The sequence below is a fragment of the Pelobates fuscus genome, chromosome 4 (genome assembly GCF_036172605.1).
Source record: "Pelobates fuscus isolate aPelFus1 chromosome 4, aPelFus1.pri, whole genome shotgun sequence".
Lineage (NCBI taxonomy): Eukaryota > Metazoa > Chordata > Amphibia > Anura > Pelobatidae > Pelobates > Pelobates fuscus.
The window spans coordinates 149,836,295-149,863,187 of NC_086320.1; positions in this window are offsets into that span (position 1 = coordinate 149,836,295).

Genomic DNA, 26,893 nt, shown 5'->3' on the forward strand with positions numbered 1-26,893 from the left:
GGCAACCTTCTGCAAAGATAGGTGGCATAGGCGTGCGCACGGGGTGTGCCGGGTGTGCCTGGGCACACCCTAATCCATGCGGCACGCCTATGTTTTGAGACCTCCCCTGTCGGCTCATGCAGAGCCAGCACTATCCGAGCGCTGGCTCTGCTCTGAGCCTCCATGGGCCGGTGGGGAGATCAAAGATTTACCTCACCGGCCCACAGCAGCATAGAGGGAGGCAGGAGAGGACCCGGGGAGCTCTAGCCAGCAGCTCCCCGGAGTTCCTCTCGCGAGATTTGAGCATTGCTGTGGAAACGCTCAGATCTCGCAAGAGTGAACTGTAGCCCTGCAGACTACAGTTCACTCTCCACTGGACCACCAGGGATGGCAGAAGCAACAAGGATCCCCCCTCCCTACATAAGGTAACAAGGGAGGGGGAATATTAACTGATTTGCCCCCACCTGCACTCCCACAATCACCCATACATACAGCACACACACACAGCACACAAACAGTACCCACACACACACACAGCACATACACACATACAGCACACAAACAACACCTACACACATACAGCACACAAACAGCACACACACACACACACACACACAGCACCTACACACATACAGCACACAAACAGCACCCACACACACACAGCACCCTCACACACAGCACACTAACAGCACCCTCTCAAACACACAGCACCCTCACACACACAACACAGAAACAGCACCCTGACACACACAGCACCCACACACAGCACACAAACAGCACCCTCACAAACACACAAACACCCTCACACACATAGCACAGTACCAGCACCCTTACACACACATCACACTAACAGCACCCTCACACACAGCACCCTTACACACACACACAGCACCCTCACACTGCACACTAACAGCACAAACACACACAAAATATATATATACATACATACATACATATACGCACGGTGTGTGTTTGTGCTTTAGGGTGCACACCCTAATGTAATAGGCTGCGCACACCTATGATAGGTGGCTTAATATGTAAGTATTAATTTATTTTTGTGCACACGTGGAAGTTTGTGAGTGACTGTAAGTGTCAAATGGTCAATAGGCCTGATTATAATACAAGATCCTTTTGCTCTGAAAGAGGTAAACTTGAATTTTTTCAAACATATAAAAATGTTGCTTTTGTGGGGAAACTTTTGATACTCAGTTTGAACTATGTTTAATGCTACTGCAGGTGCAAACTATAGTCCGTATAAGTGTTTCTCTAAACTGTGTCAGGATATTTATATCGGCAGACATTTTGTGCTAAAATAGAAATTAAAAGTGTATATTGTCAGAGTCACTCAGAACAGAGCAGACTCCATTTTGGATTTCAAGCTAAAAAAGAGACACATAATTGCCTTTTTGTAACTAAACACTAGCCTGAACTAAGGAATGCATTATATAAACAAACCAAGTGATACAATGAGACAGGGGGATGGATGCTCTGCCTAGATGTTAATGGAATAGAAATAATTCTAAACCCAGACATTAGTGACAGAGAAGATTAGTAATTAATTTTACTTTCTAAATTTAACAAGGTCCCATTGTAAAGTGAAGGGTTTAAATTAAGTTTAAACTGTCAGTTTTAGAAATTATGACAGAAATTGCAGACACAAAGACTGAGGCAAATGCTTTGAACTGACAAGTAAACTTAAATTGTGGTGGCCATATAGATAAGCCAAATGACGTTAAAATAGCCATCAGGAAAAGTTAACTCTTTCCTGGATAGGAAAGTTTAGTGAGACGAGACTGCCCTCTGTGGACCAAATACCTAAATTGCAATCTGCACGGTGACCACACCTTCAGTTCCTATTGGCTTTATCACCTAATGACGTACAGAAAGTCTGGCCCTTTAAAAGTGAGGATCGCAGGCTAAGTGGGGGAGCAAGTGAGTCAGAGAAGAGTCAGTCGGAGTTGAAGTTAGAGTTTGGGCTTTCAGATTCAAACAAGCAGAGAAATCTGTGACAGATATTCACTCTGGGACTAACTAACATGCAAACTCTCTTGGACCCAACTCAAGAAGCACTTAGAATTTTACTCTTACTTTCCAAGCAACACTATTTTCACTATTACTTACACACCTCCATTCAATCAATCATACACGCATACAACCAATCCTGGGACTACCTACTCATCTGATGAGAACATCTACTTAACTGGTAATTATGCTGGTTTTATTTAATTAATCAAAATTAATTAAAGTTTTTCTAATAGCATGATATATGACTGGATAAATCATGGTCAGATTTCAATATTTAGAAATCTTAGTTAACTAAAGAATATATAGTTATAAACATTCCATTCTGCAGGTGGAATTAATGATAATTATATATATTAGGTGATATTATCACATGTTAGCATACCGTTGTATTTATCCAGGTGTATTGATTTGCTCTAATTAAGACAAGATATCTTTTTAGGCAAATTAAAATTCGGCTTATAGAATCTGGTAGATTACTCTTATTGGATGGTTCCAGGAAATGATTAATGAGCTGATTTAAATGTTATTTTAATTAAAATTACATGAGAATAGGTATTATATGCCTAGGAGGATCTAACCAGCGTTGAAAGGGTTACGCAGTTGATCTAACTGTTAGCCAAAGTTTTATGGCCTTTCGCTGCGCTGTGTGAAAGGAAACTTTCTTTGTCTCTGTGTGAAGTACCCTCATAAATCAGTTGGTGCTGTAGATTTTACTGTGTTAACCATTGGAATGTGTATTGCCATTGCCATTGTTCTGCATACTATGTTATACTTAATATTAATTGATTATTATCACGCATGTTACATATTAATATTATTTAATTGGTCACAATAAATTGTATCTATTTTTATAACACATTGTGATTTTATTTATATGGAATACATTTCACTTACATGATAACGATCTTTGAGATCTAGAGAGTTGAAATAGTGGGCAATTCTCAACTGTTTACTATTATTATCCCATAAATATCCCCACAACTGTTACTATTTGTGCTTGTAACGGATCCCAGTACTCCAGCTGAGTAAATCCATGAAGAATCTCCCAAGTCCCAAGCGCCATAGTGATTATAAGTGTTAATATAGCTCCAAATCCCCCAAACATGAGCCTAGACTTCATGAAGGCTCAATGGCGTGCTTTTATGCAGTACAAGGACACAGAAAACATGCCCATGACACTCCCACCCAAAACAGGTTAATCCTTCCCCTGTGTCTGGGAGATAATTGAGTCAGGAACTGTACAAACTCAATTATCTCAAGGCACAGAAAAACATATAATTTACAAACACCCAAAAAGTACCTTAAAAACACATGAAACCCCACAAAAGTTACATCCCCTGATAGCCCCGATCTGGATGACAAACATGTCCAAAAACACCCAGATCAGTTCAGGGGTTCAAAATTTCCATGGAAGTCAATTATTTGACCGACCACGCACATGGTCCTATGCCCAAAACACTTCCATGAAATCAGGGCTAGTGGTCGGTCAACTTTGGTAACATAAAAATGAATAAAATACCAAATGTAGTCTCTATTTGAGCCATGGATAGTGTTCCCCTCATCCAGACGAACGATTCCACTGAACAGTGTTCTTCTAGGCTCTATAGAACCGAACGCAGGCGATGATGGAAGTTCAGCGGTATTCAGGAGTTTCAGTATCTGATTATAGTTCCACGAACTCGACGACCAAACACCGCTGCCTATGTTCATGCGAACAAGATGGCCGCCACATCATGGTCATTCATACGAATTGCAGCCACCCAGATGAACAATTAGAACCCTGAGGAGAGAACTGTTCCAAGTTGTTAATAGGGGTTAGCAAGGTGGTCCCGGGTTCGTGCAGTTGTTCGGTTCGCGAATGGTACAAATAAATCCCATGAACCAAGTACCAAACCGCATGTCTGTGCTTGTCCATGACCCAGACTGTCAATATTGCAAACTCTACATGGAAATGATGCTTTCACTTTTGATGTTAACAGACCCCCATGATTGGTTGATATTGCCGTTGATGTATACACCCCTAGTGTTTTATAGATACGATGTAATGCATTAAGCCCTTTGAATGCTTATTGATAATCCATCTGAGTGGTGACTTCATTGAGTATTCCCAGTGCTGATTACAGAGACAAGGAAAGAAGAAAAGTGTTAGTGCATAAGCCCATGGCAGCGTAAGGGTTTCCAGACCCTGTGATGATTTTCAGCCTAACGAGTGGGGGCTATGTCCGTGGGAGAGGATTGTGGTACCTAATGGTGAGTACAAAGATAATGACTTCTTTCTGTCTTTCTTTGTCTGCTTACGTGGGTGTCACGGCCCTCTTTCTAGAACCTGTGCAAGGGTGAGAGAACGAGATCTGTCAGATAGACAGAGTCTCTGAGTAAGAGGAGATTTATAAGTTTGGTACACTTTGTCTCCTGGTTGAGATTTGGGAATGGGAGCGGCCAACCAACTCGACAAATAGTTAGTTAGGGAGACTCTGGGTGAGAATATATATTAATATATTGACTGTTTAGTTAGTCAGTAGGGGATTTATAAGTTTGGTACACTTTGTCCGCTAGATCAGTGGAGAAGTTTCTCCTATGTCATTGTGTATATTTCTTTCTGCTTTCCACACTGTCTCTCATTATTAATTATTGTATAAATATTTGACTTATTGTTGAAAATGTGACCGAATGGGCTCTGATGCAATTGTTAAACGAAAGTATGATTTGTATTTTTGTTATTAATGTACTCAATGATCCCAATATTTTCCCTTTAACATTGGGACTAGGAATATATGTTTGAGCCTTGAGGTGAATGTTTTGGTAATCTGAACAAATGGTTACATTTTAAATGAGCCTGGTACATTTTTATGAGACCAGGATTTTCCCAAGATTAGAAACACACACAGGGATAGTTTTTATTGTCCTAATCATTGGACAGAGTTAAACACCAAACAGAACATGCCTTAGTTATAGTTGCCATTTCCCTCTGAATGAACAAAGACCCGTGCTGTTATTAGCCACAACCAGCACCACAAAATAAATGCTTTAAGGCTGTATTGTAATTTTTTTGCTTGCCACAGTATTTAAGACTGGTCCGCCCTTCATATGTGTTATTAACCTAGTTTGATAATTATCATCTTTATTGCAGTTGGAAGTTACTTCCTTAGTCAGGTGTTGTTGTGAACTGTGGCAAGATAGTTCTAAGTATGTTTACAAGATTAAGCATAAGTTGTTGTTTATGAACCCCTGAATTGTGTTGCCCATATTCTCCCTAAAACATAATGTATAATACAACTATTGATGTGTCACCACCCTCCTTTCCTAGGGCTGTGGGAGGGACACAGATCACTGATTAAACAGGGGGTAAAACATGATAAAACTAAAATAAATCAAATTTTAGGGTATGAAATTAAGAAATGGCACAATACCAACTCCCCATTTCAGTGGTTTCATATTTCAGGGAACACCCTCTTGGGTTAAAAAAAAAAAGGTTTACCACTAATATATCTCTGTTTGAATGTTTTCTTTTAAATTGTAAAAATGGACAAAAATGTTGAGGGGATTTGCTGAGGTTTTTATTCCTTGTGACCACAACTGTAGACTCCATGTGCATTGGGTCTCAGGTTCTAGTCAGGCTTGTTGTCTGGATCAGAAAAGCACGGACAACGGTAGAATTTGTGTTTGTATATTGGATATTCAACTTTGACCGGTCAGTTCAACAGTAGCCAGACCATTAACATGGCATAGCAATACATCTGTTGAATATCTGAGAGTCCAGAAAAATGCAGATGACACCAGTTCTGCGTCACCTGGTCTAGATACATACTCAATGTCTATTAAGTTGATGTAGCATAATCTGAGAGAAGTAGATTTATTGACAGGGTACAGTCCTTGTGTGGCCATACAAAGACTATATGTTAATGTGTGGTTTGAATGCCCATTGTTAAAGCAGAAGGTATGCCTGTATGGAGTGTGCAACTTAACTAGAATACTTAATTTGAATATTTGAGTATTCCTGTTACTGTGTTGTTTAAAAAATATATTTGAATCAGTTTGTCCCAATCTGTGCATGTAGATAGAAATTCCTGCCCAATAGCCTATTAAATAACTGTTTTGTTAACTGTTGAATATTATAGTCATTGTTGCTGCTAAAGATTAGTGGAAGTTGGAGTGCAGAGGTTCATTCTATCTGTGATAACAGGGCTCGAGTCCTGCAGGAACGCGTGGGAACGGCGTTCCTGCACTTTTTCCACAGCAGGAACGCCGTTCCCATTACTAGTCCTGCAGGACCCAGGGCTGGCACAAGTGGCTGTCAGAGCAGGGGGGAGCACAAATCCGAATCCCCTGCCTCTGACTGGGGACTCGGATTTTTAAACTCACCTCTCCCCCTGCAGTCAGTGGAGTCGTCCGGCCTCTCCTGATGATGTCAGTAGGAGGGGGCGTGACTTTCTCTGCTCTTCTCACAGGACCGCTGGGGAGCAGAGGAAGTCACGCCCCCTCCTCCTGACATCATCAGGAGAGGCCGGCTTACTCCACTGACTGCAGGCTGCAGGTTCCAGATACTGTCCCACCCCTCCTGGCCCGGGTAAGCCTCAGGGAGGGGGGAAGGCACTTTAGTTTTTTGTTTTTTTGTTTTTTATCCCTTTCCTCAGTCCCTGTCCCCCTATTTAACCCCTTAACACCGCAGCCAAATGTACAAGTTGTGAACGAAACAAAATGTAAACAAAACCTGGCATTTGCGCTATATGTCTGTCAAACCGTAATTCACCTCTTTCATATTAAATGCACCCCCCCTTATTATATATCATTTTATTCAGGGGAAACAGGGCTTTCATTTAATATCAAATATTTAGCTATGAAACATAATTTAATATGAAAAACATGGGAGAAAATAAGATTTTTTTTGATTTTTTTAGTTCTACATGACATTTTAACTGTCAATGTCATAATACTGTTTGCGTTAACTGCAATAAAATACACATATTTGTATTCAGCAAAGTCTCACGTGTAAAACAGTACCCCCTATGTACAGGTTTTATGGTGTTTTGGGAAGTTACAGGGTCAAATATAGCGTGTTACATTTGAAATTGAAATTTGTCAGATTGGTTACGTTGCCTTTGAGACTGTATAGTAGCCCAGGAAATAAATTTACACCCATAATGGCATACCATTTGCAATAGTAGACGACCCAAGGTATTGCAAATGGGGTATATCCAGTCTTTTTTAGTAGCCATTTGGTCACAAACACTGGCCAAAGTTAGCGTTAGTATTTGTTTGTGTGTGAAAAATGCAAAAAACGCCAATTTTGGCCAGTGTTTGTGACTAAGTGGCTACTAAAAAAGACTGGACATACCCCATTTGCAATACCTTGGGTTGTCTACTATTGCAAATAGTATGTCATCATAGGGGTAATCTTCATTCTTGGGCTACCATAGGGTCATAAAGGCAACGTAAGCAATCTGGCGAATTTTAATGTGAAAAAAATGAAACACAAGCCTTATATTTGACGCTGTAATTTTTGAAAATACCATAAAACCTGTACATGAGGGGTACTGTTGTACTCGGGAGACTTCGCTGAACACAGCGTTTAGAGCCGCTTTTAAAAGGACGTAAATATACGTCCGCCGGACTTAAGGGGTTAAGGCCCTGTCCGCCCTCCTCAGTCCCTGTCCCCCTATTTAAGGCCCTGTCCCCCCTCCTCAGTCCCTGTCCCCCTATTTAAGGCCCTGTCCCCCCTCCTCAATACCTGTCCCCCTCCTCAGTCCCTGTCCCCCTATTTAAGGCCCTGTCCCCCTATTTAAGGCCCTGTCCCCCTCCTCAGCCCCTGTCCCCCTCCCCAGTCCCTGTCCCCCTCCTCACTCCCTGTCCCCCTATTTAAGGCCCTGTCCCCCCTCCTCAGTCCCTGTCCCCCTCCTCAGTCCCTGTCCCCCTTTTTAAGGCCCTGTCCCCCTCCTCAGTCCCTGTCCCCCTCCCCAGTCCCTGTCCCCCTCCTCAGTCCCTGTCCCCCTCCCCAGTCCCTGTCCCCCTCCTCAGTCCCTGTCCCCCTCCTCAGTCCCTGTCCCCCTATTTAAGGCCCTGTCCCTCTCCTCAGTCCCTGTCCCCCTCCTCAGTCCCTGTCCCCCTGTTTAAGGCCCTGTCCCCCTCCCCAGTCCATGTCCCCCTCCCCAGTCCCTGTCCCTGTCCCCCTCCCCAGTCCCTGTCCCCCTCCTCAGTCCCTGTCCCCCTATTTAAGGCCCTGCCCCCCCTATTTAAGACCCTGTCCCCCTCCTCAGTTCCTGTCCCCCTCCCCAGTCCCTGTCCCCCTCCTCAGTCCCTGTCCCCCTCCTCAGTCCCTGTCCCCTATTTAAGGCCCTGTCCCCCCTCCTCAGTCCCTGTCCCCCTCCTCAGTCCCTGTCCCCCTCCCCCTCCCCAGTCCCTGTCCCCCTCCCCAGTCCCTGTCCCCCTCCTCAGTCCCTGTCCCTGTCCCCCTATTTAGGGCCCTGTCCCCCTCCTCAGTCCCTGTCCCCCTCCTCAGTCCCTGTCCCCCTATTTAAGGCCCTGTCCCCCTCCCCAGTCCCTGTCCCCCTCCCCAGTCCCTGTCTCCCTCCCCAGTCCCTGTCTCCCTCCTCAGTCCCTGTCTCCCTCCTCAGTCCCTGTCTCCCTCCTCAGTCCCTGCCTCCCTCCTCAGTCCCTGCCTCCCTCCTCAGTCCCTGTCTCCCTCCTCAGTCCCTGTCTCACTCCTCAGTCCTTGCCTCCCTCCTCAGTCCCTGTCTCCCTCCTCAGTCCCTGTCTCCCTCCTCAGTCCCTGCCCCCCTCCAAGTCCTTTCCCCTTACTCAGTGCCTGTCTCCCTCATCAGTCCCTGCCCCCCTCCTCAAGCCCTGTCTCCCTCCTCAAGTCCTTGGCCCCCTCCTCAGTCCCTGTCCCTTTCCTCAGTCTCTGCCCCCCTCCCCAAGCCCTGTCTCCTTACTTAGTCCCTGTCTCCCTCCTCAGTCCCTGTCTTCTTACTCAGGCCCTGTTCCCCTCCTCAGCCCCTGCTCCCTTCATCAGCCCCTGTCCCCCTTCATCAGCCCCTGTCCCCCTTCTCAGCCCCTGTCCCTTTCCTCAGCCCATGGCCCCTTCCTCAGACCATGCCCCCCCTACCCCCTCCTCCTAAGCTCCTGTCCCTTTTCCACAACACTGTCACCTTACTTAGCCCCTGTCCCCCTCCTCAGCCCCTGTCCACCTTACTCAGCCCCTGTCCACCTTACTCAGCCCCTGTCCACCTTACTCAGCCCAGTGCTCTTACTCAGCCCCTGCATACGAGCACCAGCCCCTGTCCCCCTCCTCAGTCCCTGCCCCTCTTCCTCAGCCCCTGCCCATCTTCCTCCCCATATGCTCTGCTCTGCCCCTCTTCCTCAGCCCCTGTCCCTCTTCCTCAGCCCCTGTCCATCTTCCTCAGCCCCTGTCCATCTTCCTCAGCCCCTGTCCATCTTCCTCAGCCCCTGTCCATCTTCCTCAGCCCCTGTCCCTCTTCCTCAGCTCCTGTCCCCCTCCTCAGCCCCGTGCCCTTACTCGGCCCCTGCATACAAGCGTATAATTTTTTTTTGGGGGGGGGGGGGGGGGGGAAGTGGATCTTGGGTGAGTTCCTGCACTTTTTTACCCAGGACTTGACCCCTGTGTGATAACATATTGTGACAGGGAGTTTTACATTTCTTGGTCTCATACTGTATAGATATGTCATGTTTTGGATTCAGTTCTTATCTATTTTATTTAATTGTGCAGAATAAAGAATTCAATTAGAACGAAAATAGTGAGTAGGATAATATATTTGAGGCATGGTTTATAAAAGATTGAGTTTAGCAATGAAACTAGATGTTTGTGAAGGTCAAAGTATGTTATTGGGAATAGTTGGTGATGGCATGTTATGGTTATTATAGTCTGTTTTACCAGTCTTGACGGAATCTGCATTGTTGTTTACTGAATGAAGAATCATGTTTTGCAGATTTCCATTGTATGGAATGGAGTAACGTATAGTATAGATATACTATATAATAATTTGTAGCTGTTAAATTGTTTATTTTGCTGAAGTGATGTTATATCTTAAGTGTTCCCTATCTCTGTAAAGGTGAAATAGCTGTTTGTAAATCTTTGCAAGAGCTTGTTCAAGTGGATCTCTGTAAATTGTCTAAAAGTATAATAGTTATTGCTGTTGTATAAGAACAGCGGGAGTTAGAGTAGCTCTAACAGCTCTAAGAGGCTCTTCTTTGTGGTCTGATCTACAGAGTGTAGCTAATTGTTGCGGTTGCAATGGTCGGCTTCCTCGTTTCTTCAGCTTTCCTGCGCATTTTGTAGCGTTTTGTGATCTTTCAATTTGCACAGTTTAACATTTTAAACAGTTTGAGCGGCGCCTGACTTCCGGTGCAAATGGCGCCTTCTTGCTAGAGCTCCGCACCACCAGGCCCTCTTTAAGCTAACATCAGCAGCAATTCCTGCAATACTCACTCTAAAACGATCGACACAACACCCTATACGGACAGCCAACACACCAGTATGGGAGGCGGCAGAAAATCAAAGCAGGGCTCCACCGTGGCGCTAATTGTTCCGCAACTGCAAGGACGGAGTCCCCTCTCAGGCGGAAGAGAGCCGTGATTATGACTCTGCAGCCAGCGATATGAGCCACCAAAACCTGGCAAATTCCATCACTAAGGAAGACCTCTATAACCTCCTCCAAGAGATTAAACTGAACATGGCACAGGAATTCAGTAAACACCTGGCCCCGCTCAGGGCAGGCCTCAACGACCTCGTGCAATGCACCACCAACATGGAGGAGAGGATGGACCACGCCACAACCAGGTCCGACGATCATGAACAAGCCATACGCAAACTTCGAGACCAAGTCAGGCACCTGGAGAACTCCCAGGAAGACCTTAACAATAGGTCAAGGCGCAATAATATCACGATTAAGGGCATCCCCGAATCCATCAACATGGATGCCCTCTCCTCTACACTCAGAGAGACATTTTTCAGCCTACTCCTTGAAGCACCTCCGGCTGAACTCCTCTTGGACAGAGCCCACCGAACGCTATGGGCCCCTATTCCGCGCATGGTGCAGCCGCGTGATGTGATAGTCCAGCTGCACTATTTCCACATCAAAGAAGCAATAATGAGGGAAGCCCGGGACACACCACTCCAGATAGAAGGGTTTTCTTCCAAGACCTGGCCCCCAGCACCCTACGAAAGAGACGGGAGCTGCGCCCACTTACCCAGGAACTGACCCAACGTCGGATCCGCTACTCGTGGGGGCACCCATTCAAACTAACGGTGCGCCAGTATAACCAAAGGTTATATAGGGTGCTGAGGGTGCTGTTTTGGAGGGGGTTATGGTGGAGGACCTGGTGGGGAACTTTGTGTACTAATGTAACTCTATTGTATGAAAATGAGGTGGTGGCGTATAAATAGATGTCTTCAATAAAGGTTGTTGTTCTCCCCTTTACTAAATGTCATCTAATGCTTTGGGAGGTGGACTATAATTATTACAGCAGGATGAGGCGAACATAGAGTCAGTTTAGGTTACGTTAGAATTTGGTAATCACACAGTAACTCGTGTAGGTGTGATTTATCGGCCCCCTGGACAAATAGAAGAGTTAGATAATCTACTAGTTGAGGAAATAGCTAAAATGACAATGAAGGGGGAAGTTATCATCATGGGTGACTTTAATCTTCCTGATGTGAATTGGAAAACAAAAATAGATACTTGTGCCAGGAGCACACATATCCTAAACTCCCTACTGGGATTGTCTCTAAAACAAGTAGTTGAGGAGCCAACTCGTAAAGAGGCCATACTAGATTTAGTGTTAACAAATGGAGATTTGGTATCAGATATTACTGTAGGTGAAAGTTTAGGATACAGCGATCACCAGTCAGTGTGGTTTAATATAAGAACAGTAATAGAGGTCCAGGCACTCCTTGGTTCAAGACAGGCACTTTATTAGGAACCACAACAGCAACGTTTCGACCCCGTTGCTGTTGTGGTTCCTAATAAAGTGTCTGTGTTGAACCAAGGTGTGCCTGGACCTCTATTACTTTACTAATGTTTGGAAATCTGGTGTTTGATTCCGGCTCAGCAAGCACCCTGGCTCAGATTTGTGGGAGTGAGTGCAGTTCCACATATACTATTCATAATATAAGAACAGTGACTGAGTAACACCACACAAAAACAAAAGTTTTAGACTTTAAAAAAAACAGACTTTTCTAAAATTAGAATATGTGTAAAGGAGTCATTATCAGACTGGAACAATTTAAATGGAGTCCAAGAGAAATTGGATAATTTAAAAGTTGCACTGCTAAAGGCAACAGAAAATTGTATTAGGCTTGTCAGTAAAAGCCACAAATTCAAGAAACCACTGTGGTACTCTGCAGATGTGGCCAAAATAGTAAAAAACAAAAAGTTAGCATTTAGTAATTATAAAAAAAACAGAGTGAGGAAGACAAAATGATCTATAAGATTAGGCTAAGCAGGTTATAAGAGCTTCTAAATCACACACAGAAGAAAAAATAGCACAGTTAGTAAAAAAAAAAGGGGACAAAACATTTTTTAGATACATAAATGAGAAAAGGAAAGTAAAACAAGGATTAGTTAGATTAACAAACAAAAGAAGGAAGGTATGTAGAAGAGGACAAAGGTCTAGCTGACTGCCTCAATTAATATTTTTGTTTAGTATTTACAGATGAAAATGAAGGAAAAGGACCTCAGTTACGAAAAAGGACAAATTAGTCATTTATTACATGTGAGTTTACAGAGGAAGAGGTTCTATTTCAACTGTCAAAAGTAAAGACAAATAAGTCAATGGGACCTAATGGAATACACCCAAAGTTATTAAAATAGCTTAGTGGTGTACTAGCAAAACCATTAACAGATTTATTTAACCAATCATTGTTAACAGGAGTAGTCCCAGAAGATTGGAAGTTAGCAAGAAAGGTAGTAGGGAGGAGTCGGGCAACTATAAGCCAGTAAGCTTTACATCAGCAGTGGGGAAAGTAATGGAAACCATGTTAAAGGATATGATCAGGGCCGCCATCAGGGCATGACAACCATAACAGTTGTCATGGGCCCGGCGGTCCTGGGGGGCCCGAGCCCCACATACTGCTTCAGTAAGTAACTGCTGAGCTGGGGAGTTAAACAATCTCCCCAGCCAGCCTGCACTCAGCAAGGGGCCCGCATAGCCGTCCGCGGGCCCCTGCTGCTACTAATCATCTCCTCCGTGCAGGGCACACTGAGGGACAGCTAAAGGGCCCTCCCAAAGACCCCACTAGGCTGCCCCTCAGTGTGCCTGTCTCCAAACACAGCCTCACTGAGCTGCCTGTAACTGCTCAGGGCAGCTCCGTGCAGCTTGTTCTGCAGGAAGTGACATCATCAGTCACAGTGCAGAGTGAGCTGTGCGGAGCTGCCCTGAGCAGACTTACAGGCAGCGTGTCAGCATTGTGAGGTTCCTTCAGAAGAGGACCACCAGAGAGGTAAGGTTTGGGAGGGTTTTGGGACCCCTACCCCCCTTGCTCCCACTGCATCCCCTACCCCCCCTTGCTCCCACTGCATCCCCTACCCCCCTTGCTCCCACTGCATCCCCTACCCCCCTGCTCCCACTGCATCCCCTATCCCCCTTACCCCCCTTGCTCCCACTGCATCCCCTACCCCCCTTGCTCCCACTGCATCCACTACCCCCCCTTGCTCCCACTGCATCCCCTACCCCCCTGCTCCCACTGCATCCCCTACCCCCCCTGCTCCCACTGCATCCCCTACCCCCCCTTGCTCCCACTGCATCCCCTACCCCCCCTTGCTCCCACTGCATCCCCTACCCCCCCCTTGCTCCCACTACATCCCCTACCCCCCTGCTCCCACTGCATCCCCTATCCCCCTTACCCCCCTTGCTCCCACTGCACCCCCTTCCCCCCCCGCTCCCACTGCACCCCCTATCCCCCTGCTCCCACTGCATCCCCTACCCCCCTGCTCCCACTGCATCCCCTATGCCCCCTGCTCCCACTGCATCCCCTATGCCCCCTGCTCCCACTGCATCCCCTACCCCCTGCTCCCACTGCATCCCCTATCCCCCTTTCTCTCACTGCATCCCCCTACCCCCCTGCTCCCACTGCATCCCCTACCCCCTGCTCCCACTGCATCCCCTACCCCCTTGCTCCCACTGCATCCCCTACCCCCCTGCTCTCACTGCATCCCCTACCCCCCTGCTCCCACTGCATCCCCTACCCCCTGCTCCCACTGCATATCCCCTACCCCCCTGCTCCCACTGCATATCCCCTACCCCCCTGCTCCCACTGCATCCCCTACCCCCCCTTGCTCCCACTGCATCCCCTACCCCCCTGCTCCCACTGCATCCCCTTCCCCCCCTTCTCCCACTGCATCCCCTACCCCCCTGTTCCCACTGCACCCCCTACCCCCCTGCTCCCACTGCATCCCCTACCCCACTGCTCCCACTGCATCCCCTACCCCCCTGCTCCCACTGCATCCCCTACCCCCTGCTCCCACTGCATCCCCTACCCCCTGCTCCCACTGCATCCCCTACCCCCCTGCTCCCACTGCATCCCCTACCCCCCTGCTCCCACTGCATCATCTACCCCCCTGCTCCCACTGCATCCCCTACCCCCTGCACTGTGCGCAATGGTAGGGTTTCGCTTTTGGTAGTGGCTAGTGGGCTACCCAACTGCTCCCACTGCAGCTCCTATTACCCTTTGCACCCACTACAGCCTCTATTCCCCCCTGTACACTCTGCAGCCCCTTCCACTCACACCCTTTACAGCCCCTTCCTTTCGGCACCCTCTGCAGTCCCTACCCCTTTGCACGCACAAACATAAAGGGACACTATAGTTACCAGAACAACTACAGCTTAATTTATATTATACAGCTTAATGTAGTTGTTCTGGTGAGTATAGTCTACCACTGCAGGGTTTTTGCTGCAAAGACTGCCTTTTCAGAGAAAATGCAGTGTTTACATTGCTGCCTAGGAACACCTAGGCGCTTCCTGTGTCAGTGTTGCAAAATGTGCAGCACTGACATTCAACATCTCCATGCTCTGCATGTCGACGCTGAACGCTTGTCATAGAGAAGCACATAAATATATGTGCGCAGAGGGCCCCCTGCTACCTGTACGACGAAGAGGGGGCCCAGCAGCAAACTCTGTCCTCCTTTCCAGCTGCTCTCTGTCTAACTTTCTTGCACCCTGCGGCTGCCAGAGCGTTGCCACGGGTTACTATGGCAACGCTCCGCACAGCACACAGGCCTGTCTCGTGAGATTTAGTCAGAGAGGAGCTGGAAAGGAAGACAATGTGTGCTGCTGGGCCCCCTCTTTAATGTACCGCGGCTGGCTCCCTCCACCATGCCACTGGATCAACAGGAAATGCGATCTCCCCCCTCCCTGGCACGGTAAGAACCAGGGAGGGTGAATAAAATTGAAATATACACAAATAAAAAATAAAAAAAATACTCCCCTTCCCCCCTATTTTACTCACACACTGAATCCTTACAAGCACACTCTGCACTACACACACACACTACATTCACTCAACACACTCTGCACTACACACACACTACATTCACTAAACACACTCTGCACTACACACACACTACATTCACTAACACACTCTGCACTACATTCACTAAAACACTCTGCACTCACTACAAACACTACATTCACTAAAACACTCTGCACTCACTACAAACACTACATTTACTAAACACACTCTGCACTACACACACACACACACTACATTCACTAAACACACTTTGCGCTACAGACACACACTACATTCACTATACACATTTTGTTCTACACACACACACACACTACATTCACTATACACATTTTGCACTACACACACACACTACATTCACTATACACTCTGCACTACATTCACTATACACTCTGCACTACATTCACTATACACTCTGCACTCACTACAAACACTGCATTCACTAAACACACTCTGCACTACACACGCACTACATTCACTAAACACACTTTGTACTACACACACACTACATTCACTAAACACACGTTTCACTCACTACAAACACACTACATTCACTACAAACACACTACATCCACTACAAAAACACACACTCTGCATTCACTATACACACACCTGCATTCACTACACACACACTCTGCATCTAATGCATGCATACAAACATTACATACATTACACAAAACGTACAATCTGCATCCACTATATACACTGCATCCATGACACACATACTGCATCCACTATACACACTGCATCCATGACACACATACCGCATCCACTATACACATTCTACATCCACTATACACACTGCATCCATGACACACATACCGCATCCACTATACACATTCTACATCCACTATACACACTGCATCCATGACACACATACCGCATCCACTATACACACACACACACTTCATCCTTGTGGGCGGACTCGGGGCTGGCCCTGGGGGCCCAGATCTTGAGCTGTGTCAGGGGCCCTAAAATTTCTGATGGCAGCCCTGGATATGATTGTTGAACATCTAAATTCACATGGATTACAAGATCAGAGACAACATGGGTTTACTTCAGGGAGATCATGCCAAACTAATCTTATTGATTTTTTTTTATTAGGTAACTAAAATAATAAACCAGGGTGGTGCAGTAGACATTGCTTACCTAGATTTCAGTAAGGCTTTTGACACTGTTGCACACAGAAGGCTTATCAATAAATTGCAGTCTTTAAGTTTGGATTCCAATGTTGTTGAATGGGTAAGGCAGTGGCTGAGTGACATGCAACAGGAGTATATTCGAAGCTAGGACTTGTCACCAGTGGGGTACCTCAGGGATCTGTACTTGGACCCATTCTCTTTAATATTTTTATTACTGATATTGCAGAAGGTCTTGATGGTAAGGTATGTCTTTTTGCTGATGATACTAAGATATGTAACAGGGTTGATGTTCCAGGAGGGATAAGCCAAATGTCAAATGATTTAGGTAAACTAGAAAAATGGTCAGAGTTGTGGCAACTGACATTTAATGTGGATAAGTGCAAGATAATCTTGGACGTAAAAACCCAAGGGCAGAGTACAGAATATTTGATAGAGTCCTTACCCTTAACATCTGAGGAAAGGGGTTTAGGGGTGATTATTTCTGATGACTTAAATGTAGGCAGACAATGTAATAGAGCAGCAGGAAATGCTAGCAGATTGCTTGGTTGTATAGGGAGAGGCATTAGCAGTAGAAAGAGGGAAGTGCTCATGCCATTGTACAGAACACTGGTGAGACCTCACTTTAAGTATTGTACGTAGTACTGGAGACCGTATCTTCAGAAGGATATTGATACTTTAGAGAGAGTTCAGAGAAGGGCTACTACACTGGATCATGGATTGCAGGATAAAACTTACCAGGAAAGGTTAAAGGAACTTAACATGTATAGCTTGGAGGAAAGACGAGACAGGGGGGATATGATAGAAACATTTAAATACATAAAGGGAATCAACACAGTAAAGGAGGAGACCATATTTAAAAGAAGAAAAACGACCACAACAAGAGGACATAGTCTTAAATTAGAGGGGCAAATGTTTAAAAATAATATCAGGAAGTATTACTTTACTGAGAGGGTAGTGGATGCATGGAATAGCCTTCAGCTGAAGTGGTAGAGGTTAACACAGTAAAGGAGTTTAAGCATGCGTGGATAGGCATAAGGCTATCCTAACTATAGGATAAGGTATTTAGAAAATTGGGCATACTAGATGGGCCGAATGGTTCTTATTTGCCGTCACATTCTATGTTTCTATGTTTCTATTTCTTCCAACCTGAAAGGACTTCAGCGGAGATACTCGCTTGGAACAATGGAGCTCTGCTTAACCTTGTATTGGGTCATATTTGCTTTTTCTGTCCTGGCCAATTGGTTTTCTTCTGTGGTCCCATTAACCCTCATGTACAACTTGTATTTTTTACTTAAAATGGTAGCTTATCCACTTATTGATTCATGTTTTGTTGAGCCCTCTGCAGCATGAATGTAATAAAATAAAATGTAACTGCATTTAGGCAGAGAGAGAGAACTCAGAATGAAAGTTCAGATGTTGCAGTTTTATAAAGTTAAAAATAAATTTTATTTAATAATTTAGACTCTAGTAGCTACCTATTTGAGAAGTCAAAAGTCTTCTGTGCACTGCAAAGAAGACAGTTGGCAGTTGTATAGAACAAACTTACAAATATTAGATTTATTTTATTCCTTATATTCACAACTTATTGCATTCTCTTTGTCGTAGGTTAATACATAAAGCAATTTTAAAACTGAATTATATCTCTCAAACTTAAAATGAGCAAAGATCAGCACTATATCATACAGTAGGTCACCTCTGCATGCCAGGTTTGGACTTATTTTCTGCAAATTTCACGGTTCTTTTCCTACAATTCTGCAATTTTAAAGGTTGCATAGATAATGTATGAATGTAGAATGATAATTTGGAATTCTAAAGATCTCAAATGAAAGGTCAGACATTAGGTGCACATTAGAATTGCTATCGAACCAAGATGCCTTTTCATCTAGAGTCTATATTAGTTGGAATAATAACTTTATTCAGAGCTGTTTATCAAAGCATTAGCATTAACTTAGACAGGATCTGCAGTTATAAAAATAAATTCTACCCATTCCAGTGCAAATTCTCGTTAATCAAGCAAATACCACTGCAGTGATCATGACTGACAAAAGTCTTTCATGATGTGATCAGCTACTTTTATTTATTCAATTATATGTGCTGAATAATAATTTGTTTTGTCATAATAGCATTTTTACAGCAGCTATTTTTAAAATTTTAACAATGAAATTGCCAAGCTTTAACATAAATATATAAATGCAAGCAGCTTAAAGACATTTAAAAATAAATAAAAATCACACAACAGTCAAACCAGTCACAAATATTTTTATAATGGTTCAGGATTGTATTTCATTAATGGGGAAAGACTGGATTATTTTTTATGTTGAGCTTTTATATTTTTTTCCAGATAGCTGTCTCCTGGGAGCTTGTGTGAGGATGCCTGTATAACGCGTTTCGTGATCAGCTGATCACTTCATCAGACAGGAGACAGCTATCTGGAACGCATCCAGAGCCGCAGTGGAACGCACGCGGCAGGTATCCAGTGTTCATACAGCACGGGGAGATCCAGACTCACTCCTATCCGGCTGTCGAAAGTGAGTTACGAAAACCTTTGGACCCTCAGTCTACTAACCTGGTACTGTTTGCTTCTCACCTGGGACATTTTTTACAAATAGTCTTTTATATATGTGTGTTGTTTTGACAGTGTTTATATGCAATAAATATTATATAGTAAGCACTCTGTCTGCTGCACTGTATGGTTGACTAAACAGCAAGGGTTTTAACCATTTGGGTATATTGGCATATTACTTGGATTTATCATATCCAACACCTATATTGTATTGGTTTTCTTACTTCAAAGTCACAGAACCTTTACTATATTATCATTTGCAGCATTATTAGATCTTTCCTACCTATCCCATGGGAGGCAAATAGTCTGATAAGCTGATACAATCTTTATATGCAGATACAATTATCTCTTTTATACAATTCACACAGCTGAATATATTCCAATTTTTTATATATCTTCATCCTATTCCATTTTCCACTTAAGTCCTGACTCTACTAGTGATTTAGTTCAGTAGTTACTTAATATTTTGCATAATAACCTAAGGTGGTTATTTTTTTCAGTGATACGGTGGTTATGGTAGTTGTATTTGGTCTCTCCATCTAACTCCAGCAAGCTATTCTATCATTTTATTCGGTGTTTAACCTGTCTAACAGTTGTTTATTCATAATTTCAGTCTGACCCCAAACATTTGACCGCTAATATATATATATATATATATATATATATATATATATATATCTTTATATTCATAGTTAATACATTGTTAAACACAGATATGCAGACACCAGTCTAGTTATAAGAATTGCTTTTCCCACAGAAATCTAACATTTGCAGTGCTGTTACTACTGCAAAGGATTCTGGGTAGGCATACACAAATTAGTTGAACAAAAAAGCACCTTTTTGCCTCATTATTCAATTTCAAACATGGATTAATTGAAGTATATGTACCCAGTAAGGTCAAGTAATGCAGTGGTCAGTTGAGACTCAAAGGTCCCTATAAAGGTAGTGTGAGACTCACAGGTCTTGGCAGGTATAGATTAGTACACACAGGTACCCACATATAAAGCAGAAAATGCTATACCTAACAATTATCTTGGGTTGCCCTGTGACAAGGGCTATTCTCCTTGGTTAACGTTAGCTAAGGTGTGGTGGAGTCAAACTGGGTTAGACCAAAGTGCATTGACCCAATGGCACCAGGACCGGGGTGCCCCCAGGAGGACCAGCGAGGTCATATCACCACGCTGAGCCATCCACGTGGGAGCTAGTTTGTGTTTGATGCATTTAGTATCAGAGCAAATATATGTTTTTTTGTTTTTTTTAAAAAAGGTTTGCGGAGTAAAACTTTATTATAAATGCTGCATGACATACATCTGGAATAAAAACATTGGAAAAAAAACATTGATGACCCATGAGACTTATGAAACATAGCAGCATGAAAACCATAGTTACAAAAATAAAAGTAAATTGTAAAAGGATTTGGCTGTATAAAAAAAAACAAAAACAAAAAAAACACTTACAAATCTACCCTGCAAACTATCAAATATTAAATGAAAACAAGATGCTACTAAACACACTTCAGCTTAGTCTCTTGTGGTTAACAAAGCTATCAGATGAAAGTCCAAATTATTCTGGGGCAAAAGATTATTTTCATACAGGCTTGTTTTTCAAGTCTTACTTGTATGACTATAATTGTTAGCATTTCTGCATACAGTAGTAGCTAAATCAAAAAGTGCTATCAATCCAGAGCTGCAAGAATATGTACCACAGTAACTGAGGGTTAAGCTATTTCAGTGTAATTCAATACCTACCTCCCGACACTGGGAGGCATGGGATCATACTGGCTGGCTTGGATATACAGTCATGGGAAAAAGAAAGTACACATTTTTTGAATTCTATGGTTTTACATATCCGGACATAATAACAATCATCTACTCCTTAGCAGGTTTTAATATTAGGTAAATCTAACCTCAGATGAACAACAACACATGCCATATTACTGTGTCATGATTTATTTAACAAAAATAAAGCCACATATCAGTACAGCATTGCTTCGGTTCATTGATGTTTGCTGCCATTTGTTTATGGTCCAGCCACAGCATTTCCTTTGGGTTGAGGTCTGGACTGGGCCATTGCAACACCTTGATTCTTTTCTTTTAGGCCACTCTTTTGTAGATTTGCTGGTGTGCTTGGAATCATTGTCCTGTTGCATGGCCCAATTTCAACCAAACTTTAGCTGTCGGAGAGATGAACTCACATTTGACTCTGGAATACTTTGGTATGCAGAGGAGTTCATGGTTGACTCAATGACTGCAAGGTTCCCAGGTCCCATGGCTGCAAAACAAGCCCAAATCATCAATCCTCCACCACCATGCTTGACAGTTGATATAAGGTGTTTGCGCTGATATGTTGTTTTCGCTATATGTGGCCATGTGCATTATGGCCAAACATCTGCTCTTTGGTCTCGGCTGTCCAAACGACATTGTTCCAAAAGTCTTGTGGTTTGTTCAGATGCAACTTTGCAAACCCAAGCCAATTATAGAATTTGAAGATTGACCTGTCAGACAAATTACCTCACATCTGACTCACAGATACTTTTATAAACAGAGGAATTTGTGGTCGACTACATTTTTGCAAAGTTCTCAGGTCCTGTGCCTCCAAAACAAGCCCAAACCATAACCCCTCCAACACAGTCCATGACAGTTGGTATGAGATGCTTGTGTGGAGTTTGGTTTTCGTCACACGTGCTTCTGTGCATTATAGCCAAACATCTCCACTCTGGTCTCATGTGTACAAAGGACATTGTTATAGAAGTCTTGTGATTTGTTTAGATGCAGCTTTGCAAACCTATGCCATTTTCTTTTTAGAGAGGAGAGGCTTTCTCTTGGAAAACCTTCAAAACAAACAATACTTTTTCAGTCTTTTTTAATTGTACTGTCATGAACTTTAACATTTAACATGCTGAAGCCTGTGGAGTACGAGATGTAACTCTTGGGTTTTTTGCAATTTCTCTGATCATTGCACGCTCTGACCTTGGGGTGAATTTGCTGGACCGTCTAGAAGATTGGCAACTGTCTTAAATGATTTCCACTTTTGAATAATCTTTCTCACTGTAGCATGATGAACTATAAATTATTTGTAAATTGTCCCATAACCTTTCCCAGTTTGATGGGCAGCAACAATTGCTTCTCTAAGATCATTGTTGATGTCTTTCCTCCTTGGCATTGTGTTAAACACACCTGAATGCTCCAGACCAGCAAACTTCTAAAGCTTAGTTTTTATACAGTTGCTGATCAATTACTCAAGGACATGTGTAATAGAATCCTCCATTACCTTGAAACTTGAAGAGAACTGCAGGTCAGCCACCTTTTATATAAATTTATAAAATATTTATTTATTTGTGTTTAGGACTACACTGGTTATGATACAGGTATGATTGTTGTTAACAACCTTAATATGGAAAAGTCGGTTGAGGTCTACTGAAACCGACGTATGCTGTAGGCCAGTAAATAAAGTGGGCCTACACTAGCAGTGTGTATTAATTAAATGGAGTGGAGGGTGGGGCAGCAGATCGTCGGACCAATTACGGTGAGGTAGGGAAGGGGGGAGTCCCTTTTAAAGGTTCACAAGCCCCTCCCACAATATCAGGCCCTGCCTTCCAATATATATACATATGCACACTCATACATATATCTGCTTGTGATGCATTGTGTTTAAATCTGTAAGTGTATGCAGCTGTGTAATTACAAAAAGGCTCTATAAGATAATGGTCTTGATTTAAGATGTTTGGAAAAAAAAACATTTTTTTCCAAAATATTAAAATATACATAAATCATATATATAAAAAAAAACATCAAGAGATCAAAAAATATCACAATATTAAAATATTTTTCAACATATTAACAGTTTACACACAAATATCAAATAATTAGCAAAAATCTAAAATTTTTACCCATGTAAAAACACTGTAGACTCACCTGGGTAATCCATAAATGCTGGACTGTTAGGTGTACCTCGAGGAGAGGGTTGAGGAGCACTGCTTTAAAGCACATCTCTCCAACATTGGCTTTGATTTAATATTTTGGGATATGTTTTCCAAATGTCTTAATATTTTTTCTAATTTTTTTTTAATTATTATTGTTTTTAAATATTAAAATATAAAAAAATCATACATATCAATACATCAAAAAACATCAAAATGGGGGCGTGGCTTACCGCCGAGAGGAATGGACGTGTGATCCCTTCGCTCCGGCTTCACGGGTCGCAATCCGACTGCATCCACAGCAATTAGGCGGTAACAACGCACAAGTTTACGAGATGGCACAGCAGAGAGGGAAGAAGGCTGCCTCTAAGGCAGAAAAACAGAATTTTTTCGGCACTAAAACGCATCATGAGACGGAGGAGGCTCAGGCCTTGTCTCAAAATGGCGGCCGCGACATAGAGAGCCCAGAGGAAGGAGAGACAAACACTACAGGGGATCCTGATAAACTCACAAAGAGTTATCTGCAACAAGCCCTGGATACCCTGTCTAGCACACTCATCTCATCCTGGCAGCACACAGCTGATTCCCTAAGGAAAGACATGCAAGAACTTAGTAAGCGCACCTCTCACATGGAGAACAAAATGGCGGAATTTGCTACAGCACATAATGACATAGCCTCACATGTAGAACAACTGGAGCAAAAACTGCTAACTACAGAAAACAAAATCACAGATCTAGAGGATCGCGCCCGCAGGAACAACCTGCGCATCAGAGGGATTCCTGAAGACGTTGTTCCGGAGAACCTGCAAACGTATGTAAGAGGTGTGTTTCACACCTATGCACCAGATATACCTGCCGACATGTTACTCCTAGACAGGGTACACCGTCTGCCCAGACCCAAGTTCCTACCAGTGACTGCCCCACGCGACGTGCTACTGAGAATGCATTACTTTCACATTAAAGAGCATATCTTGAGAGCGTGCAGAAATAAAGCAACACCGCTGGAAAATTATCCCAACTTGCAGATTTTTGCTGACCTTTCAGCGTCGACCTTGCGGAGAAGAAAAGAATTTGCACAAGTGGCTACTTGCTTGAGAGAGCATGGCCTCAGATTCCGATGGGGCTTCCCTACCAAAATGTTGGTGACAAAGGACAGCACCACTCAAGTCATAACCTCACCTGAAGATGGACTGCGCAAACTGCAAGCATGGGGGCTCATGGACCGCGGACAAGAATGCGGCTCTTCACCTTCCAAACGTCTTCAGCTGGACTGGCAAAAGGCATAAGCTGCTAGACATTTGCAAGTATACTGATTGTCATATGTACGCATTTGCAAAGTCATCAAGGACTGACATTAGGTCTCAGATCGACTACACGTGTTTGGTTTCTTTAACACGTTAAGTTACACAGTCTTGCATACAGTATCTAGACAATTGTGTTAAATATGCTCCTGTGAGTGCCTGATATCCCTAAATACTGCACGGCCTGTCTATTCAAGGTCACTCTAATCTCAAGGGACCATACAGTTTAATAATGGTTACAGAGGGGCCCTCTGGCACCTAAGGGACAAGCTGATGCTTGCTCAAAGCATGGTTGTACACGATACGGGTGACTCTGTGACAGTACATTTATAAGTGTTGTAATTACGTGCGTTTATACTTAGAACAATTAGCTGCACAGTTTGAATAATGCATCTGGGTAAATGTGTTTCATAGGCTCCTGTTAATGCCTGATATTCCCAGATATTACATGACCTGTCTACCCAAGTACACACCTATTTAAGGGTACATATGGTTTAATATTATTTACAGAGGGGCCCTCTAGCGCCTACAGAAGGAGACAACCCCCACACAAAGTATTACTATATATCATAGAGAGTGAAGTGTGACAGTACACTCATAGGTGTTACAATTATGAGTGGCTATTTCGGTATGTCACGCCACAAAATCTTGCAACTAATACCTAGGTAAAATATTAAATAGGCCTCAATAATCGCATGCTACCTCCAGATATTACCTACCTAACCAGGTACACACCACTCTTAAGGGGCCAATATAGTTTCATAATGTTTAAAGAAGAGCCTCTGGTACCTGAAGAATAGGGAAGCACTTAAACAAAGCATTTTTTACACATATCATGACGTGTAACTGCGACAGTACAATCATAGATGTTAGCACTAGTGTGTAACCTTGGCTACTCTTGTTCAACCTAATGCTAATTACCTTCCCATTGGAATCGAACGATACTTTCCAGATAAATCGCAAAATTGTTGTTTTATTGTGTTTGTCTCACTCAAATATGCTTAACCGTCTACAGGTTTTAGAGATAGAGCAAGACCCATAGCCACGATATGGAAACATGGCAGTTTCCAATTCTACCCCCATGGTACTCACCTCCGGTACCAAGTTTTATCTTTGTATATATTTGGTTTTGTTTACCCCCCAGTTTAGGTTATCCTATACCTTCACCCCTAGTCCCAAGTGGGCGCGACAGCCCAAGCTACTGTTTATATCATTAGGGAATGCCATCATCCCTGCAGAAGCAGTCCTCCATCATTTCAGGGTCACTAATAAGCACGAAAGAGAGAAAAAGGGAAGAAGAAATCTGCCCAGTATCAGTCGCAAATGTTATATATTAGCCCATTATGAAAATACACTCTCATAATGTAAGGGGCCTAAATACCCCTCACAAGCGTAGGATCCTTCTAGAAGAAATTAAGAAAGCTAAAATAGACATTGTGTGCCTTCAGGAGACGCATTTTGTACGTGGGAGAGTGCCAAAGTTTGGGAAACAGGACTATCCAATACAATATCACACAACTTACTCATCCAAGACTAGAGGAGTGTCGTTCTTATTTCATAAATCGCTCACCTTTGAGTTACTAAGTGTTAAAACAGACGCTCAAGGTCGATACTTAATATTACATTGTCACATCAACAATGCCACATATATCTTAGTGGGCATATACAGCCCTAACTCCAATCAACGCAATTTCCTATGTAAGGTGTTGAGCAAACTACCCCAACAGGCTACAGCGGCCACCATAATATGTGGAGATATGAATCATATTCTCCAGCCGACTATGGACACCACAGTGTCTCCTGACACCCCTAGGTATAGATCCCTAGTGACACAATGTAAAGCCATCACTAAGCTGTTATTAGAACATAATCTCTACGACATATGGCGAACGACACACCCAAATGAAAAAAACTATACTTTTCATTCCAAAGTACACGGAACGTACTCTCGAATAGACCTAATCTTAGTTTCTAAAGATATGCTGTCCTCCTCAGTACAAAGTAACATAGGGGACATAGTGTGGTCAGACCATGCCCCAATGACTCTCACGACCCGAGATACTTACAATCACAGAGGGAGAGCCCCGTGGCGATTAAATGATACACTCCTAAACACACTTTCCTTCAAAAAGGAAATGGAAGCTGAAATAGAAGAATATTTCAAACTGAATACCCAGCCCGAAATCTCACCCACTACAACCTGGCAAGCTCATAAAGCAGTCCTTAGAGGCCACCTTATCAGTAGAGCGTCTTTTCTTAACCAAAATTCCCAAAAGTTACATCTCACATTACTGACTAAATTACGGGACCTAAACTCCGCACAGCTCTTAAAACCCAGTCAAGAACTTACTGCGGAAATTGAACAAGTTACCAAATCACTAAATGACCTCCTGCTTCACAAAACAGCACGTACTTTGCAAGCACTTAAACTAAAACATTATACTCAGGGAAATAGAGCGGGAAAAAAATTAGCATCCCTATTAA